The sequence below is a fragment of the Bacillus rossius genome, chromosome 15 (genome assembly GCF_032445375.1).
Source record: "Bacillus rossius redtenbacheri isolate Brsri chromosome 15, Brsri_v3, whole genome shotgun sequence".
In the NCBI taxonomy this organism is placed as follows: domain Eukaryota; kingdom Metazoa; phylum Arthropoda; class Insecta; order Phasmatodea; family Bacillidae; genus Bacillus; species Bacillus rossius.
The window spans coordinates 32616151-32635281 of record NC_086342.1 but is presented as its reverse complement, the minus strand read 5'-3'; the positions used below and the strand labels follow the sequence as shown (position 1 = coordinate 32635281).

Below are 19131 nucleotides of genomic sequence, written 5' to 3'. Positions count from 1 at the left end.
ACAAAAAAAATCGCTTACCTCCAGTGGACTGCATAGAGCCAGCGATGGTAACTAATATTTGCTACCGAAGGAATGAAACCACCTAGGAAGGCGTTATGTTCTTTGCCGGCATACCCACCAGGTCATGTTCCTTCCTGTCTGGCGGACCGACCATGTGTACACATCTATTTTTATTAAACCACGATTCGTGAACAAAAGCCCCTTTTGTTTGCCATCCTTTCAGACTGGTTAATTACCTCGGGCTGCAACGAACGGGCCGATAAAAGTTAATGCACGTGTTTGTTAAACAAGAGCAGGACTCGGTAAACACTTTTTGTGGAGACCAATTTCGGGAGGCAGATAGAGAGAAAATGGGGTGAGGGATGGGGCGGGAAGGCGGAGATAAGGGAGCAGACAGCTGGTGAACTCTCGGGACGAGGTTCAAGGCCCTCAGTCATGCTGGCGCACAGATTTATGACAATCGATGTGTGTCACGGCCCGTGGGTGACGGATAAACAATAGCTAGGATACTCCATAGAATGAATATTTCTGACAGAATTGGGATTTACAGTACAGTCGGGTATTTTCCACAGAATAGGAATTAACTATTTAATATTTTTTTAATTTTAGAGGAGTATTTAGCTGTGTATGATTTACAATTTATTCTGATAATTTAAATGATAATATCTTGGTTATTATATAATTTTTTGTTCTATAAATCAGAAGAAACCCAAATGAGCTAATTTTGTGTTATTAGAGTGGAAATAAACCTTTCATTAAATAAATTAAGATACTCTATTTAAAAATACATTATTTAATAAAACAATTCTTTTTTTATAAAAACCGTTTCGTTTAACCCTGTGATTAAGTAACGAAACACAAGTGTAATACACTGCCTTAGCCCTTATACACAATGAGATCATTTAGGTAAACCGCGCAACATTTTTACTAGCCGGTGGACCAGCAGTAAAAGTTGTGAAATGCAGGAAAATAAAGGGGGGAAGGCGAAATTTTATACTAATTAACTGTGTCATGACAAAGTATGATATCGTTAAATCAGAAGGTTAAAAAAAAAATGAAGAAGGCTGTTATGTCCAGGAACAACAAAATTCCTTAGCTGTTCGTTCTCACTTCAAGCTACCAGTAATCATACGACCATTAGTTTATCATTACCACTCCCTCTCTGGGACTGACAAACGTCAATCTGTCACTAGTTTTCTCTATTTTTCCACAGTCCCGTGGGCGCTATCGGTCGCCAAGTGACCCGGATAGTCTTGATTTCACTGCCGCTCCACTTCCGCCTCTGCCAACCGCCGTCGGTGCGACACACGCCCTGTAGCTAGAGACTGTTCCATTTAGCGGTAGGCTGGAATCCAAATACGTCTGCCTTTTTGCCGCTTCAGCGATTGGTAGGGACCGGAAAAATTAGCGAATTCATTTCGTGATATGCTACAGTACAAACCATTGTACCTTTAAATTTCTTCTGTGATTGGCCCAAAGTTTATCTGAAGGGCTTTGAGCCAATGATAAAAATACAGCCAAAAAAAAATATCGAATCGCAAGCATCCCAGTTGACAGGACTTACGAGTCAATAGCCAATGAGCAGGTGGCATTTGCCTGCTTGTGGAGGGGATTGTGGAGTCTATCCTGGAGGTCATTGGAAGCGCGAATTTTTCCAGTCCCTAGCGATTGGGCCGCAACTCGCCTGACGGACTGTGAGCCAATGGAAAACCCTCAACAAAAGAAGTGTGAACAGATGCCATGAGTCAGTAGCCAACGAGCCGGTGATATTTGACCCAGTACATAGAGGACGGTGGATTCTATCCTATAGTTCATTGAAACCGCATTCAGTCCCTATTTACAGCGCATTGCTAGGGACCGGAAAAATTCGCGGTTTCGATGGCCTTATGGATAGACTACACAGTCCTCTGTACGCTCGGGAAAATAACGCCAGTTCATTGGCTGCTGACTTGTGAGTCGTCTCAACTGGTTTGCCTGGGATTCGATACTTCTTTGGTTGAGGGTTTGTGATTGTTTCAAAGTCGTCGAGGTGAACAGTGAGCTAATAGGTAGGGCCATGCATTTTTCGCGGAAAGATTCCGAGAGTATCTGGAAGTTGAAACATTGTAGCATCGTCTGTGTTTCGTGATTGGATGAGTTTCTTTCAGGTGCATGTCCACTGTTAAAACACCAATCACAGTAATTCTGTGTGGAAGCAAACGCGCCCTGATTGGCTCGGTCAAATAAGGCAACGACTTCTCTCGCAGACGGCCGCCAGTCACAAGGAAGGAACCGCTGGTGCGGGTATAGCTAGTTGCAGTCTAACTGGAGTTCACATCTTTTCGCGGAAAATGCCTGCCCCTACTAATAGGAAAAGCAGTTTAAAGGTAAGTGTATTTGAATTTTAGACTATCGCGTGAATTTTTCTGGTCCCTCCACATTTCAGCTAATAGACACACTAAAATCATTACTGTTTTGTTCCAGACAATAACTAGACATATCGGAAAAATTTCACGGATCCATTTCGCGTTAGGCTGAGTCTGCGATTAACCACGGCTCGTTTGGAAGACTCTTGAGTAATAAAAAAACCTTGTAAGAACGTATGCTTTGGATGACAGGCATCCCAGTTTACAGGTCTCACATTTCAGTAGCCAATGAGCAGGTGGCATTTGTTCGCGTATATAGAATATTGTGAAGTCTATCCTAAATGCCATTAACCAGCGATTTTTTTTAAGTCCTCATAAGAAAACACGTGCAGCTGGGGGGGAGTGGAGGAGGGCAATTGACAGATTTTTATTTCAAGTGTTCGGGTTTAAATGGAACCGACTATATCTTGCTTGCAAAGATAGTACTGTCATTTGCCATTTATTTCTGTGAATGAATACTGGGGCATAGAGGTAAATATCGTAATATTTTCCTAACTGGGAGTTCTTTTTGAAATGCAATATTTTCACAAAACAAAATAAAAAACTGCGAAGAAATAAGACACATCTGACACACAAATGTTTTTATAAAAAAAAATAGCCAGTGCTCGGTATGTGTTTCAATGCCTCGATCGATTTTTTTTGTGTAATATGTTTGAAGTAGGTACACGTATACAAAGCATCTCTCTCTAATTCTCCATCTCTCTATGTGTATCAGTATTTATATCTCTGTATCTCTATTTACATATATACCTCTCTATCGCTCTTTATAGCTATATATATATAAATATATCATAGATATATCTCATATATATTTCTAAATTTCTTCTATAGCAAGGAAAATATTAAAATTCTATGTTATACCTATATTTTAACTATATTTATCTACATTTTTAGATAGGTATATAAAACATAGTTATATAAAAACACGCGCATATTCGAATGCAACGTGGTGTCAAGATAATATTTTGAACTAACGAACATTTACATTTTTATTTATTTAGATGTTTTAGTACCTGTTGACCATTCTTAATAGTAAATGTTGACTTTCAAATTCGCATTTCTATGCATGGAAGGTGTTAGCGTTAAAACCACGGGATGCAATGCAGAATTTAGAGACCTGAGCTATTTTTGTTGTTGATATTGCTATTGGAACGCAATAATAAAGCTGAGTCATAGGGCACTGTGTATTTATTCTGGTCACTTTCGTCCTTATCTACCATATCTTACCAAATTGGTCATAGTTTGAACTAACTTACTTCGCATTAACATTACAGTTACAATAGCTAAACCGAACTGTGGTATGTGTTCATCACTGACTAAAACTGATTACTTTTATCATTGATCAAACTATCCTGGCTGACCACAACTTTAAGGACAAGCACCGTTATTCTCGGAATGCCACGTATTTTTACATGCTTTATATTATTAGCTTCACCTGTATGTTTGTCTGTCCGTCTGTAACTCTGTCTGTCCGTCTGTAACTCTTTCGACTAAGAGTGAGTGACTCATCACTGTAAAATGTCCCACACATTTCATTACGTTCGTTAGCCGAGCGGTCCAAGGCACGCGACTTCTGTGACGTCAGCTTTCGGATTCAGCGATCGTGGGTTCTACTCCCGGGCACGCCGAAAAAAAAAAATGTTTTTTTTTCCCCGGTAAATTCTAATATTATATCCATACATCTAACTGCAAATGATTCGTAGAGACTTTACCATTTCTTTGTGACGTTGCAACTCCAAATAGTTATCTCAGATGGTAATAGGTAGTGTCGGTAACTCATTTCCCTATGATAATTATACATAAATATAGTTTAAAAAACTAAAAAAACATGCTTTTAAAGAATATCAAACTAAAAAGTTAAAAATAAATATAGTTTAAAAAACTAAAAAACATGCTTTTAAAGAATATCAAACTAAAAAGTAAAAAATAATTTTAAAATTAAATTTATGACAATAGTATATAAGCAATACTAGTATAAATGAGAAAAAAGCATGGGGCGCTTAATATTCAAAAAATATGGCACAAAGCGCCTCAAGCTTTTTTCTCATTTATACTAGTATTGCTTATATACTATTGTCATAAATTTAATTTTAAAATTATTTTTTACTTTTTAGTTTGATATTCTTTAAAAGCATGTTTTTTAGTTTTTTAAACTATATTTATTATTTAGGAAAGGAAATTCCAAGATGAAATAACGTGAAACGGGAAGTTTGTTCGTCACGCATGTTTGTGTTTTTGGAATTTTGAGAGGTCACGTTTCTTTTTACTTTTATTTTACAAATACAACATCAAGTACCCTGCACTGTGAATTCCAAACAGCGCGGACAGCAACTGCTTTGTAACCGCATTCACAGATTTTCAGTAAAGCCCTATGTTTTGGGTTAGCAATGAACATACATTTGTTTGCTGAAGGCGTTAGTTAATAGCGAGGGGCATGTATTTTTCGCAATGTGTGTGTGTGCTCATTAGACTGCAATACTGTATCCATACCTGCGTTAACGATTGTTCCCTTGTAATCTGCAAGAGAAGCCATTGCGCTATTTGGCACTGGATGGCTTTGATTGGTGTGCTGATAGGTTTGCACCTAAATTAAACCCTTACAAACCCGGAAACAAACAATGCTACAAGGTTTAACACATAGCTGGTATGAAAACCTCTTCGCGAACAATTTTTGGACCTATTACTAGTATTAAACTTATTGGAATTACTTATTCACAGGTACCTATCATTATTTGGCGCGAGGCTATAATGCAATTATTTGTAGGCTACAATTAAATAACACTTGCGGGTATCGGAAAAATTCGCGGAATTTTTTTCGTGTTCGGATAAAATTCAAAGATATATAATATATTTTATATATATAATATATATAATATATATTATATATATGCCTACCTCTAAGTGCTTCCGCTATTAGCACACAGTTTACTAGGAATGCTCTTGGTCAATGGCAGGCCACTAATTTGAGATGTCGCACAACTCAGCAACCAATGGACGGGTGACATTTGTGTCCGTGTGTGCAGAGCACTTGTGGAGTCGTATCTTAGAGGTGATTGAAAACGATATTTTATGATCTAGTTTTTATTTTATTAGAGAAAAATAATTACTTAACCTGTCAAAATCCTTACAATTATTATTTCCAAAAATTAAATATTTTTTTTTCTGAAAACATTTAAACCATAATATTAAATAGCCAAACACCGTGCCTTTAAAACTAATAATTTTTAGTTATTTATTCCTTTTTATTCTCCTTACCGTTACTGACTAAAAACGTTAAAAATGCAGACTGTCAGCTACTCTTATGCAAAAAGTTAGCTCTATATGTATATTATTCTGTGAAAATTCAACCATTCATAACTCATAACAAGCAGGGTTGCCGTAAGGAATGGGTGGGGGAGCAAAGTATTTCTTTAATGCTTGGGTTTACCCTTATAGGACGAAAGTTACAAGTATATTGCTAATAGAATTCAATAGAACATCTTACGATGTTACAGATAACATATTCACAGCTATGGCCATGATAACGTTTACATAGTTTGATTTATTTTTTAATTGTTGAGTGTAAAATGTCCTACATTAAATAAAATACATAAATGTTTTTTTTCCCGAGTCCTAGGCTTCTATCGATGGCCCTGCCTACTAGTGTTTGAAATGAAGTAGATATAATGATGGCCTGGAATTGGACACGAGAGGTTTCAAGTTCTCTGTTAAAAATTGCAGTAAATTTACGGGTTTATAACGGGAAATTAACATCAAATAAAAAAAAACTACGCTGTGTATTTCCACATCCGAATTTGTTTTTCGGTGGGTAAGCACACGCGTGGAAGGGAAAAAGGTTTTTTCTGTAGACTCAACGCATTTTTGGATGTTTTGATATTATAATGAGATTATAATTTCATTTGTAAACTTACGAAGTTAACCGTTGGATAATTTGTAATTTTTACATGGAAACAACTGTATCACTAAAAAATAGTATTCGCAGCAATACTGGGTTCGGATTCATAACCTGTGTTGTCCCAGTACTTCCAATAGTTAAAAGTTATTCGTAAACCGTTCCTTGAATAGTTTTACAGTATCAACTGCACACATTAATAAGCACAATAAAACAAAATAGAGTTGAACATCAATTAAAATATATAATTATGCGCAAATTTTTGTTAGGAATACTCGGTATTTTTTCTTTCCTAAGCTAACTAAAACTAAGTGTATTTGGGAGGGGTCTGGGTTGGGGAGAGACGTAAGTGCGACTCAGGCCGAAGCCTATACGCTCTAATCATGCAGATTATGAACCATGCAGGAGAGCTAGCATGCATCATGTGCTAGGAGGGGGATTTGACAGCCATGGCAGCAATTGGCGTCATGACTAACTCCCCTCAGTGACTATCCTAGACTATAAACTAGATAAGTTGGGCCCAGGTAAAACCTGCATAGACACAGGGAAAACCCTGGGCACTTACATGCGGGATGCAAAAATTTCATGCATTAATATCAATCAGGTTGGTTACAGGAAACAGAAGGATGGTTCCGGAAGAAGAGTTGGACAGAGTAGAAATAAATTACTAAGCAATTGGGCGGGAACTTGGACTTTTCTGTCCGCATAACATTGGGTGGCGCTGGTTGTTTCGGGGGCGACCTTTTGCCGTTTCCCGCCAGGCTGCCAGCCAACCTACTCGGTATTATCTCGTGAAACGTATATCACACATGCGAAAATAAACATAGCCGTTTGATGTACAGTGTGCTTTCTTGGCAACTGGTTTCCGAAGGTAACAAACGGGTGGTTGCGCGCGTGCCGTGTAGCAGTGCTTGTGGAAGCTTGACGAAGGAACGGAGGGGGGAGGGAGGGACCCCGCTGCAGCCAGCCGGTAAAGTTGAAGGGCAGGGCGCGGCGCTGCGGCCGTATTAGGAAACTCCAGCAGAGCCGCGGCCAGCCTCGGCGCACTCGGCCGAGGCGTCACGTGGTGGCTGCCGCCCACGCCACGTCACGAGAAGCGCTGTAGCACTTTCGCCAAGTCAACTCGCTGCAGTCTCATCCTTCTGCTTTCAAGGCCCGTGTTCCCTGACACAAAAACAAGGGCGAGGTGTTGAATATGCCACACCTCTACCCTAATGGCCAGTCCTTTATTTTTAGGGAACGGATTTTGTTTATTTATTTATTTATCGTCTTTATTGGTGGCGAAGTTAAGGGGATACGCCTTTTCTTACCATTAACCACTTTTCTGCAATTACATCAAATAGTGGAATATTAAAAATTAAGCATGATATAAGCAGATGTTGATTAAATATTTAGATAACAAATTAGTATTTTAACTTAATGTTCAAATATTAACTATTTCAAAAGATTCAACCATAACTAATTTAAAGTAATTAAACATACAGCAAATAGTATCAAAAAATAGGTGCTATTACATTAAAACCAGTCACTCGCACATTCACGCACAGATTCGAGCAATAGGGTAGCTGCGAAGTGGTCATGGTAAGCAGTTGTTACAAATATGTTTTTCCAGCCTGTACTTAAAGGAAGCTAGATTTTTTGTTTGCCTTGTCGTTTGTCCTATTCGCAGCCGAACTGTTACCCAAATTTCGCGCATGCGCAGAGCTCACGTTTGTGCTCATCGGGACACGCACCAAGCGTGCTGGTGAACCGAATGAAACTTTGTGACAGCGAAACTACCCTGGAATACAATATGTACACACTTAATTGTCATAACAAGAAATAATCGCATATTAAAAAGTACTTGAGGAAATCGGAAAGTCGTTTCTGCTTTTGTGCGATGGTGATGCTATCTCTAGGATTTCGGCCACAACAATTGAATCGATGCGTTGAAACCAGTTTCTAGCCTCACGCAGGGCACCGTTTATTCAAACGTTTGCCGATCTGTTCCTTTACTGGGATATGGTTTGTGCGCGTTCTGGAATACGGCCCGCGAGTTAGATTATGGTTGTGTCCCAAAAAGGAAGTGCTTATTCGCTACCTTACCCGAACGTTTTGGAATAGCTACCGTCCTTACTCTCTTTTTCCAACGCACAATATCTGCTGTTAGCGGTGCCCTTATTTTTCAGGGGGTTTTGTTGCCAGATACGCCTAAACAGCACAATAGTTTAAGACATAACTAGAGACCTGTAAAATTCGCGGATTCATTTCGCGATAGGATAGAGTGCAAATACTTTTGACATTATTTTGCTTCAGTGTTTGGGTCACAGTTTATCTGAAGGACTCTGGGCCAATGAAAAATCTTAAACAGAACATGAGCGAATCACGATCATTCCAGTCAACAGGTGTTACGAGTCGGTAACCAATCAGCAGATGTAATTTGCAGCAGTGCATAGAGGATCATGGAGTCTATCCTTTAGGGATTTTAAATCGCGAATTTTGCAGGTATCTAGACATAACTATATTATGTAATTTTTTTTAATGTACCTACTACTAGGTAACTTCTCCCTGATGATGGCGACTGCAATGTCGACCGAAACGTCGGTGAATTATTCGCCAAGGACGCGGCTACAACCCAGAAGCCAAGCTACTGAATTTCAAGTCAATTGTATCAGCTTTTTTTGGTTTAATTATTTCTTACGGGCAGACTTCAGAATAAAAAATTATGATTGGTTATTCTTTTGGTTATATAATTTTCTAATATTAAAAATATTTGACATATAATAATATAAATAACAGAAAATGTGACATGAAAATCTGTATGCAATTTTTGGGGACTGGAAATAAACGCTGTTACAATGACCTCCAAGATAGATTTAACTATTCTGTATGTACTTGGGCAAATTACACCTGCTCATTGGCTACTGACTCGTGACACCTGTTAACTGCGGTGCTTTTGATTCGATGCCACTTTTGTTGAAGGTTTTTCTTTGGCCCAGAGTCCTTCAGAAAAACAGTGGCCCAATCATTGAAGCAACATAAAGATAAACGTATTGTATTTTAAGGCTATTGTAAAATGAATCCGGGATATTATCCTGTCTCTAGTAATAATTAGAGACCGGAAAAATACGCGGTTTCATTTCGCGATTGGCTGGACGCCAAACATGTTTACCTTATTCCTGCTTCTGCTATTGGACCACAGTTGGCTAGAAAGACTCAGAACCAACGAAAAACCCACACATGTAACCCAGACACCAGGTCTTACAAGTCAGTAGCCAATGAGCAGGTGGCATTTTCCAGAGTACGTAGTGGACTATGTAGTCTATCCTAATTTTTCCAGTCCCTATTTATTGTTAGAGACTGGAAAAATTCGCGGTTTCGTTGACCTCTAGGATGGACTCCAAAATCCTCTACGTACTCTGGAAAATGCCACCTGCTCATTGGCTACTGACTTGAAAGACCTGGTGTCTGGTTTGCATGTGAGGGTTTTTCGTTGGTTCTTAGTCTTTCTAGCCAACTGTGGTCCAATAGCAGAAGCAGGAATAAGGTAAACATGTTTGGTTTCCAGCCAATCGCGAAATGAAACCGCGAATTATTCCGGGCTCTACTAGTAATAATTCGAAAATCACATAAAGACACTTAGATTCGATTTATTTATCTTGATGGACGCTGTGACAAACGTGAATAATGTCACGTAAAGGTTCATGGGCGTTCAACACAGTTGACACTGCTTACTGATGGAAATGTTCACAGTGTTGGCGTGACTAACGGCTCACGATTTAACCAACAGACAATCATCGTGCAATCATCAGATGAAATCTAAACAACGCAAGGGAGATAAAAAAAAAAAAAAAAAGTAGCTCGCATACAGTACTCGCGGGTTGGGATAAAGCAAAGCAGTCTTGCTCGACTTTCCTTTATACGACCGCCCGCCTCCGATGAAAGCGAGTTGGCAAACCAGAAGAGTGAGCCGATTTGCACGACCGAATCGGACGAGGGAGATTGCTATTCACATACCCCTGATCAGTTGCCGAACATATCCGAAGTTCAACGCTCGCGGTCGGGATGAAAAAAAATAAACTCCGTTTTGCAAGATTTCGTAATTTTTCTCACGATTATACAGTATTTTCAACTTATCTAATCCAACCTAACAAACCCTTTCATTTTAGTTGCAATTACCTAGACGTGCGAAAACCTACTTTAAAAAAATAAAAAATTTATATATTTTTTTCTTAACAAACATAACAAACCTCGCCTACTTGATGCAGTCATTTGAGTTCTGTGTTTTCGTATTGCGAAATGCTGTTTTAAATAAACCATATTTTATCTTGGACATAACCGGACTATGAGTTTATGTTTCCTTTAGTAAGTGGGCAACTTATGCGCCATGATTATTTTTTTTGTTATTAATAGTTGAAAACACTTTTTTTTTTTTTGGTGTGAAGCTTGCTGGTGAGATCTATGTAGTTACAAGTCTATGGCGTAGCAGTTGCTGTCATAACCGCTTTATAACCACAATCGAACTAAAATATAAAAAAAATTATATGAGGGGAGTTTACAAACAATTAATGACCGGAGACATTCACGGTTTCGATGACCTTCAGGATAGGATTCACAGTCCTCTGTATACTCGGGAAAAAAACGGCAGTTCATTGGCTGCTGACTTGTGAGTCGTCTCAACTGGTTCGTCTGTGGTTCGATACTTCTTTGGTTGAAGGTTTCTCATTGGCCCAGAACCGTCCATATGAACTGTGAGCCAATAACAAGAGTATCTTAAAGGTGTATGTAGTTGGATTTTAGCTTATCGCAGGATGAATCACCAAAATTTTCCGGTCCCTACAAATCCAGTTCGCACCTGACCTTTGAAAACGGTTACATTTCTTTTTGTACAGAAGTATTATTTTACTGATTTTTAGTGTCATCGTACCGTGTGATTTTTTAAAACTCAAAAATGCTCTAAAATATTAAGTGAAATTACATTAATGAGAAAAACTTTCCAATTCGTCAGAAAAGTGTTTAAATAGTATTTTAAGATGGGGTCTTATACGCCCTAACACTTTACCTCTCCTGCATTTGCTGTTGTCACAAATATTTTCAAAAGCCATTTACTAAGAGTTATATAATGAATATAAAAGTTCGCGCAATGTTTGCCATTGTTATCACTTGCGACCTTTCAACCCATTATATGACACGCAGTAAATATCTGCTGAAAATATTTGTAACATAACAAGTGCAAGAGAGGCATGGATTTAAATTTACAGAGATAGCAATTAACTATTAGTAATGGCGCGGGAGAAAATACCAACACCTTTGGAATCTGCGTTTTTTTTTTTGCGAAATTTCGGACTCTCCAATTAACTGGAAGGTATTCCACATCACCCGAAATTCCTTCGGTCATCCCACCCTAAGTCTCTCCTTTCCTCCCCACCCTACCCCTCCCCTCCCCACCCCACCCCTCCCCTTCTCAAACCTCCCAAACTCTGTTCTCCTCTCTTCTCTCCCCTCCCCTCCTCTCCCTCTTCCACCCCAAAAGCGAAAGGAAGCTAGATCTGTTACTGTGCCGCAGTTGCAGTTGCACGGAGGTATAAATTGCAGCGTGCAGTTGGACACCACCGGGTGTTCACATTCTGAAAAGTCAGGGAATTTGAAATTGATAAGGGAAAAGTCCAAGGAATTTACTTGAAAGACTCTACAAAGTCATGGAAAATCATCGGTGATAGTAATTTGAGGGGGGAAATATCATGCTCCGGCATGCCATCACACAGAATTTTATCACGTGTTTATCTTTTCAAGATGGTGTATTAGTGTATACTCCCTCACACTGTAACATGGCGTTGTAAGGTTCTGGTTGAAGTAGTACAGCAATAGGGATTGGTTTTTTTTTGTTTCAGAAAATTTTAAAATTAGGTATGTTATTTTTTTAAAAAAATCCGGTGAATTTTGTAGTGGAGAAAAGTCATGGAGAAGTCAGGGAAATTTTTTTTCTACAAGGCTGAGCGGACATCCTCTGTGCGAAGCTGTCCGGTCTGAGCTACGCCCCCATCCACCCGGGTCGTGGAGGGGAGGTTGCTGTTATCTCCACATCGCGCGGGCGGCGGGCTGTTGACTCAACAGTCTGACTGGCAGGCCCCGCCAGATAGCGCTATCGGCTAGGACGTGTCTGCGCGCAGTCGCGGAGCAGTTGCTCTCGCCAATCTCCCATCTCCCTCCCTCCTCCCTCCCTCCCTCCACTAGTCTCCAGTCTCTTCACACGAGAGACTCATCTGGTGATTTATCAAGTTAAAATATATATTATAAACGAGAAGGAAAAAATCTGTGATCACACTAACTGAATATTATGTTATTGGAAAAAGTCGTAACTCGCCCTTTTCTTAGGAATTCCGGCAGTTACGTCCTTTGATCTGTTTCACTTTGTGCTCAAGGTAAAATCACAAGACTACAAAGTTGCGATACCAGGTGAATTAAACTTTTTGATTTAAGATGGGCACTTGTAAAAACTTGGCTGCAAGAGGTTCAATTTATGACGAATTTAACATGATAATTATTCATTTGTCATAAGGATTCTGTCGTATCACGGATGGACTTATTATTCAAAAAATATAAATATATATCGAACCCCTCCAAATGCCGACCCTGGGATCATAAGCCTCAGGCTCCAGAAATGGATCAAATACTAAACGGTGCCGTGACCTTTCGAAGGCCGGACACGTCAGTTCGTCTTCAAGGATGTATTCAGACTGCCTCCTCCTTCGCTCAATCCCTCTCTGCAGGTCCACCAACCATCGCCGCACAAACTCCTAGGCTCCGCCCCTACAGATTTGACATTACATGTTACTTAAAACATGAATATTTCCCCGATACATAAATACATTCATAATCACAAGTAAAATAAAATTAATGAAATTGATGTATCGCAATGTTGAGATACAAACTTTTATTTTCGGGATGTAAAAATTGCGGAATCCGTTTACAGATTGAATTTATTAAAGTATAAATTTTTATCAAAAGCATTTTAAACGTTGTCAAAGCACTGTTAAAGTTAAAGTTTGATTCTGCTTACTATCTCATTACATTTTTTTATCATATATTATGTTTATGCTATGTGTGGTTAAGTGTAAGAAAAGGCGTATCGCCTTAACTTCGCCACCAATAACGACGATAGTCAATAAATAATTAGAACTATTTTATTCGTGATTTTAGATGCATAGCTTAATTCTGCTTCCTATCCCATTACCTATTTTATCATATATTATACTAGTATTATGTTAATGTTGTGTGTGGTTAAGTGTAAGCAAAGACGTATCGCCTTAACTTCGTCACCAATAAAGACGATAGTAAATAAATAATTAGAACTATTTTATTCGTGACTTTTATATGTATGTATAGGAAAACGCGTTATTTTTTCTGTCGGAATTCCGTTTGTGTATGTTTTTTTTTGCCACTGTGCAGCAACGGTAAGTAGCGTGTTAGTTTGTTTTTGTTCGGATGCGAACCCGTGACCTCCCCGCAGCTGCGGAGGCTGTTTGACCGGCCCGGCTGCCTGGGGCGACACCGGCCTATGTGCAGGCGTGGGTGGTCCCCTCCCCCCTCTCTGCTTACATACTCCCCCTCCACACACAGTCGCTCCAGCGGTCAAGGACAGCCTTTTGCAACACTACCTGACGGCCGCGCCTACATACAATGCGCACGAGCAGATAAAGATTTTTAACAGAGCAACTTTTCGTTTTAATAACCGTGGCAACATAGTCTGGTAATTCTTTAATATTTATAAAAAAAGGGGGGGGGGGTTGTCTGCAAAGGAGGTACCGGAAGAAACACAAAGCATAGACGCCCGGGTAAGAATCCGAACCCAGTTAATACACGTAAATATTCAAATTTACAAATCTCTGGTTCCATTGGTGTACGGGGGAAAAAGAAATGGCATTATTGTGACAGGCTAACGGAGTGCTAACGTGTGCGCGCCTGGCCGGGATGTCGCCATCTGCAGAGGACAGCTGCGGCGCCGCGAGGGGTCACTTCCTTTGTCGCGTCGAGCGCCCCCCCCCCCTCCCCCCCTCCCCCCCTGCGCGGACAGTCGCGCGGGCGCTATTGACCGACCGCTGATCGAGTTAGCGAGTGATGTATGCGGGGGGCGCTATTGGGGTCCTCTCGTCGCGTTGATTCGGATTTATGCGCGCGATTTCGGGACGGGGAGGCCTCTGTTCTGTAAGGGCGAAGCCAGCAGGGCCCTCCCTTCAAGGGCTTAAATTAAAAATAACAAACCTAGCGAAGACAGCTACATAACGTTACAGAAACCCCTCATTTCCTCCCACGTCCAGCCCACACACAGAAGCTGCAGGGATTTGTGTTTGCAAGAAATCTAATTATTATTTAATGCCGGTTTTTTTTTTCCACGCGTGTTAGTTGTAAGCATGTCTTTCATACGAACTTGACGTGTGTGTTTCATGTATTAAATAACAATATACGTGTATTAAGAAAAAAAAAGTATCAAAAACCAATCTAACGGAAACCCTAAACTTAAAATGTTGGTTTTCTCTCCTCAAGTAAACTTGTGTGTAAACTTTGGCCTTCTAAAATTCTAATGTTCCCTGATATTTTGTTGTGACAGGTTTATTTTAAAACACAATTAAAAAGAAAATTTATATATATATATATATATATATATATATAGTGGTTATACTGGACATAAGGGACCCCTTCTTTTCAAAATACAGGCAAAAATGTATACTTATTTGGATTCTGGTCTGTTGCGAAATGAAACGGCTAATTTTTCCGGTCTATATGATTTACATACTAATTTCAATTAAATTCTTATTTTTCCCATTTTTATCTTGTTTTCACAGAAAACTAGACGAACAAGGGATATCAAAATGAAGACCGTAATGGGACCCTGGGTGTTTGCCCCCAGCCTGCCGGTACCTGGAGTCACCCCTGCGTATTGTATTAATAGGGGCATATTCTGCCCCCCCCCCCCCCCTCCCGAAAGGAATTCTAGACCACCCGTATGTTAAGCGGCCATGCCTTCTTGATAGAGACCTGCCAAATTCGCGGATTCATTCGGTGATAGGCTAGAATTCAAACACATATACCTCATAGATAATTTTGCTATTGGCTTACTGTTCATCTGGACGAATCTCAACCAGTTATAAACCCTCAACCAAAGAAGGATCGAATCACAGACAAACCAGCTGAGACGATTTACAAGTCGGCAGCCAATGAACTTGCGTTATTTGCCCGAGTGTACAGGGGTATGTGCAGTATATCCTGAAGGCCATCGAAACCGCGAATTTTGCAGGTATCTACTTATTGATAGGGCCATGCAGATTTCGCGAAAAGATTTCGAGACTAGATTAAAGTTAAAACACTGTAGCATCGTCTGTCTTTCGTGATTGGGAGAGTTTCTCCCAGGTACATATCGATTGTAACAACACCAATCACAGTGATTCAGTGCGGAAGTAAACGCATTCTGAATGGCTCGGTCAAATAAGGCAACGACTTTTCTTGCGGACGGCCGCTAATCACAAGGAAGAAACCACAGGTGCGGGTATACCTTGTTGCAGTCTAATAAGGGTTCAGATCTTTTTCGCGAAAAATGCCTGCCCCTACTTATTGAGTCTAATGAGTGTCCAGATATTTTTTTTCGCGAAAAAAAGCCTACCCTTATGTTGGTAGTGACTGGAAAAATTGGCGGTTTCGATGGCCTTCAGGATAGACTACACAGACCTCTGTACACTCGGGCAAACTACGCCGGTTCATTGGCTGCTGCCTTGTGAGTCGTCTCAACTCGTTTGCCTGTTATTCGATAGGTAGGGGCGCAGGCATTCTTCACGAGAAAAAAAATATCTGAGCGCTTATTATACTGCAATACGGTATACCCGCGACAAATATTTCTCCCTTGTGATTGGCGGTTGTCTGCGAGATAAGTCGTTACCTTTTTTTTTTTTTTTTTTGATCGAGCCACTCAGCACGCGTTTGCTTCTGCATGGCATCACTGTGATTGATAGACATGAACCTGAAAGAAATTCACCCAATCACGGAACACAGACGATGCTACAGTGTTTTTTTTAACTTCCTGCTAGTCTCAGAATATTTTCCGCGAAATATGCATGCCCCTTTGGCTGAGGGTTTTTGATTGGCTCGGAGTCTTCCAGGTGAACAGTGAGCCACTAGCAAGAGCGTCTTAAAGGGGGGATTTTTAGCCTATCGTGAAATGCATCCGCGAATATTTTCCGGTCTCTTATTTGTTGGTCAATAGCTCTCCCCCCTCACTCCTTTACCTGGGGCGGGTCAAGTTCCTCCGCGACCGGTTGGTCGTGTTTCCCCCCCCCCCCCCCCTCCGTGTCACTCCCCGGTGACCTCCCGCCCCTTTTTCTGGGTCCCTGGACGGCGATCTGGGGCGGGCGGGGTTGACCCCAGCTTGCCGCCGAGGAGCTGGTCTCCAAGACACCGCGGTGTCCCCCTCCCCTCGCGCTAGCAGCAGGAGGCGTGCACACCTTCATGTGCAGGAGACCCTGTGCTTCCAGTCTAGACTCCTACTCCAAATTCACTCACGCTTTCCCATTGGCTAATCAGCTTACAAAAATACGCACAGTCTTTGGTTGCTTGACGGTTACAGACATTACTAGGGGCATGCATATTTCGGCAAAAGATTCCGGCACTTGCTGAAAGTTAAAACACTGTGGCATAATCGGTGTTCCGTGATTGGGTGAGTTTATTTCAGGTACGTGTCCTCTGTTAGTTCACCAATCACAGTGATTCAGTGCGGATTCAAATGCGTCCTGAGTGGCCCGGTCAAACAAGGCGACGACTTATCTCGCAAACGTCCGCCAATCACAAGGAACAAAACCGCTGGCACGGGTATACCTTGTTGCATTCTAATAGGCGTTCAAATCTTTTTTGCGACAAATGCCTGCCCCTAGACATTACGTGTGTATTCATACAAGTATTAAAGTAAAATTTTAATTAATAATGAAATATATCGAAAATTTACGAATGAGATACCGGAAGTTTATTTAAAGATGCAAACCACAACCTAGAAGATGTTTCACAACAAACGTAAACAGCCCAGCATAAAAAAAAAAACAAGTTGTGACTTGCTTGAACGGGAGTGTGGAATGAAAAACAAACACAGCTGTCATTGAAAAGGGGAGGGTAAAAAAAACTCGGCCATTCAACGTTGCGTGACTGGAAGTCCACACAAAAAAAAAGAAGAAACTCCTGAGCTTGCTTCGCACGTGACGCCCGGTGCTGACGAAGCGCATGCGCAGGAGGTTTGTTGGCGATTCAAACACGCCGCGGACAGGAGAAGCAGTTTGGAGTCAGCAGTGTTGGCGGGCGGAGGTGGTTCAACCACGGACACGTGCCCCGTCCGAATGGGGAACATTGGCCTCTGTTCCGTTAAACCACACTCGTGCGCACTATGTACAACTGCTTCGTGTTGCTGATGGACCGCAGTGCTCTCGTCACATCCTTGACCCTGATCCAGTTACAAACAAGGAGATAAAGTGTTGTTTGGTCGCGTGTGACTCCATCGACCAGTAAGAACTCTAAATCATGCTACATTATGGTTGAGTCTGGCCTGGAGTGAAATGAATCCGCGAAAATAATCAAGGACTTGATTTGTAGAGACCGGAAAAATTCGCGGTTTCATTTCGCTGGAAGCCAAACATGTTTACCTTATTCCTGCTTCTGCTATTGGACCACAGTTGGCTAAAAAGACTCAGAACCAACGAAAAACCCTCACATGCAACCCAGACACCAGGTCTTACAAGTTAGTAGCCAATGAGCAGGTGGCATTTTCCAGAGTACGTAGAGGATTTTGGAGTCCATCCTAGAGGTCAACTAAACCGCGAATTTTTTCCAGTCTCTAACAATAAATAGGGACTGGAAAAATTAGTGGTTTCGATGACCTTCAGGATAGACTACATAGTCCTCTGTATACTAGCGTAAATAACGCCACTTCATTGGCTGCTGACTTTACGAGTCGTCTCAACTAGTTTTCCCGTGATTCGATTACTTCTTTGGTTGAGGGTTTCTCATTGGCCCAGAGTCGTCCAGATGAACAGTGAGCTAATAGCAAGAGCATCTTAAAGGTACCTACATGTACGTAAATTTTAACTTATCACGAAATGAATCCGCAATTTTTTCCCTGGTCTCTATGAATGAAAAATAAATATAGGCATTGATTTTTCGCGAAACAATGTGTTCGCTTACTAGTCTGCAAAACTCTATTTCTTTGTCAGTAGGTATATTTCCGCTTTGTGATTGGCGGCCGTTTACGAGAGATGCCATTGCCGTATTTGGCCATGCCATTTAGAACTTGTTTGCTTAAAATTGCTGTGATTCGTGTGCCGACATTAGGCATGCACCGGATAGAATCTCAACCAATCACGACACACGGGTGATGAATGATACAGCGTTTTAACACACAACCTGTCTCGAAATCCTTTTGCGGAAAAATTCGCGAATTAACTTCACGATTGGCTAGAATTCAAACTTTCTACTGTTATCTGCGATTGGTCCACAGTTTGTCTGATAGGCTTTAAGTGTTTTAGTTATTTAGTTATTGAATCATAGGCCTCCCAGTTAATTAGTCTTAAAGGCCAGAAGCCAACGGGAGTGTGAAATTTGTCTGAGCAGTCAGACAATTGTGGACTTTATCCCAGATACAGTTCCTGAAATTAGAACACTTATAGTTAATGCCATGCGTATTCCAATCCACGCTAGACTCAACATGCATATATAAAAAGTAATTTTAGAGTGCTCATTGGTCGACAGCAAAGTCAAAACCTGTGGTGGGTTACACAATCAGCAATCACGTGTGATCTTCAAGAGCGTGTCAAGAGCATTATAGTC

The 19131-nt window shown here is 40.7% G+C and overlaps 1 protein-coding gene across 1 annotated transcript in view; it reads left to right on the top strand.

Annotated features, from left to right (window-relative positions):
- LOC134539416 (death-associated protein kinase related-like) overlaps nucleotides 1-19131 on the top strand; it is a 117581-nt gene that overhangs the window by 11387 nt on the left and 87063 nt on the right. The window lies entirely within an intron of this gene.